The sequence below is a fragment of the Pinus tabuliformis genome, chromosome 4_1 (assembly GCF_031772625.1).
Source record: "Pinus tabuliformis cultivar Carrire ecotype Pingquan chromosome 4_1, CPIR1, whole genome shotgun sequence".
NCBI lineage: Eukaryota > Viridiplantae > Streptophyta > Pinopsida > Pinales > Pinaceae > Pinus > Pinus tabuliformis.
In genome coordinates, this window is record NC_142303.1 from 913,487,974 (window position 1) to 913,490,358 (window position 2,385).

At 34.8% G+C, this 2,385-nt stretch overlaps 1 pseudogene; it reads left to right on the forward strand.

The window, feature by feature from the left end:
• Positions 1-1,010: 1,010 nt before the first annotated feature.
• Positions 1,011-2,086, forward strand: LOC149179111 (uncharacterized; annotated as a pseudogene).
• The last annotated feature ends 299 nt before the right edge of the window (positions 2,087-2,385 follow it).

Here is a 2,385-nt window from a genome sequence, read left to right on the forward strand (position 1 = left end):
ACATATTTACACCCCTGTCCATGATTGATGGACCTACACATGATATTTCAATGCCTTCCTTAATGGAATTGTCTAGTATGGTGTTTGAAGACTTTAAGTGAAAGCCTTTATCTTCTTAGAAGAAATAATTTTGGAAATATTGTAATGCTAGCTCATGCACAAACTATGAGGGATCGGTTCTATAGAAGGGAAAAAAATCATGCACCCTGTAAGTGTTTGGGTATTATGCAGCATGCCTTTATCTTCTAAACTTTTGGTTTCTTTAATAATATTTCTACACCATTCTTGTAATATTTGTTGTTTATCAGCGCAAATATTTTTTTGTGCATGTCCTTTGTGAAGGTTTTAAGCATGCTAGTGTAGATGCTTAAATTTCTCTCGCAGGATAGATGAGGCATGCTTTCCCCATTCTATTTGTGATACCATTGTTCAGATAGTTTTGGGTAGCGTTTTTGTTTGTCCATGAAATCCATGTAGTAAAGGCCAAACATATATCCATTCAAAGTTATTTAGCAATGCCCATACAGAGTTCCCACACACATTTACTCCTCTATAATTTGTTCCATTTCACTTGTTATTCAAACATTCATTTAATTTTTTAATAAAATTTTCTTCACTCTCTAGCACATTCATAAATATCAATCAAACTTCAACATTAACATAACACATGCCTCATTGTGTTTTTCAAATGATGTAGTGTACTATGTAGATAGTCCACTTGAAACATATCATTCCATATTTATGAGAGTGGGAGGCTGTCATTATTGGCATCACCAAAACTTGATACCACCGGTCCTTAGATTTACCAATAGCTTTGCTTTTCTCATAGGCTTACACCTGCCAAATGAAATTGCAACATCAAGAGTATGGACATCACTCCAGTCATCATGTATTTTTCCTATAGGTCTGGAAGAAGGGTTTCTTGCATCTATTTTTAAATTGCTAACTAGAGCTACATATTTAGTTATCTAAGAACACAAGCCATATCATAGTTCCATATTGCTCTTTTGATGTTGAGGGTATGAAATGTTTAAATTCCTGATACAATATATTCCTTTTATGGATACTAAAGGCTGATCATTCTGCTTGGCTTCATGAAACCATATAACATCAAAGTCTAGTTCAGATTCTACAGGCACTAAGCAAGTTATGGCAGAGGCTAGCTTCCATGAAAACTTTGGGACTGCATATTGGGTGTCCTACATTCAGTCTGAACACCAAGGGTAGCTTCCCTCCACTAAATAAAATCAAGTACTGCTCAGAAAATTCACTACTCATAGTTCCCTTTGAAGAAAAATTATGGTTTTACATGCAGGACATGATACCTCCCTTGACACCTTTTTCCATTGCAGTTCCAAGATCTGATCGTGTAGTGGTGGAGGGATTCTTTTGCAAAGGAATGATAGACTACTCTTATGATGGCTCACAGTGGCAAAGAAAGAATATGCATGGAAAACTATATCTTGTGCCTAAAGCAGATGAAGTTGGACCCTTCTACATGTCAAACAAACCAGATAGCCATGGTGGAAGATTCTCCTTGGAGACCTATAACCCCAACGGTTGGCAAGATTATTGGTCGCCCTGTTAAAGTCAATGATTATTCTATTCCATGTTCCCTCTTCAAAATCACCAAGAGCAGTGGAAATGTGTATGCTTTTTTGTTGTTATACTTGATTTCAGTGGTTTTTTTGGTTCTTTCACCAAAATTTATCCCTATGAAACTCATGCCATTTCAGTGGTATAAGGCCACACCATTCATAGAATGATTAATACTATGGATCTCACCAATGAACCAATAATTCCACACATTTCAATAGTATTTTATGGAATCTAACTTTATATCTTAATCCTTTTTGTTTGTTTTGGTTAGCATAATTGTTTTTCAACTAAATTTTTCATGGTTTTTTATTGAACTTTGTGAAAATGCAGGTCACTAGTGGGACCATTAAGCTATTATACAATGGTGGGAACAAAAAGAGGAGTTCCTCCAATATCTTCAAACGTTACAAAGGAAGGGGCTTCATGGACATGGGTATTCAGTTGTTAGTTCTGAACGTAGAAGCCTTTTTCTCCTCTATTTTGCTGAATATGAAACTCTTCTGCCCATTTGGCCTTGTTGGTTGTTCATGGAAACTTCAAAAATCACAGAGATTGCAAAAATATAATTGTTATCATGGGAAGAGGCAGCCTTGAACGACATACTTTTGAGAAAAAGTGCTTGCCATAATTTTTGAAAAACTTATTTTATATTTTATGGTGAGAAAATTTTGATAATAATCGTAGTTTGTAAATCTAATGTATGTGTATAGGTTTGTTGAGTTTTGCTAATAATTATCTTGAATTTTGATAATAATCATAATTTGTAAATCTAATGTATGTGTATAG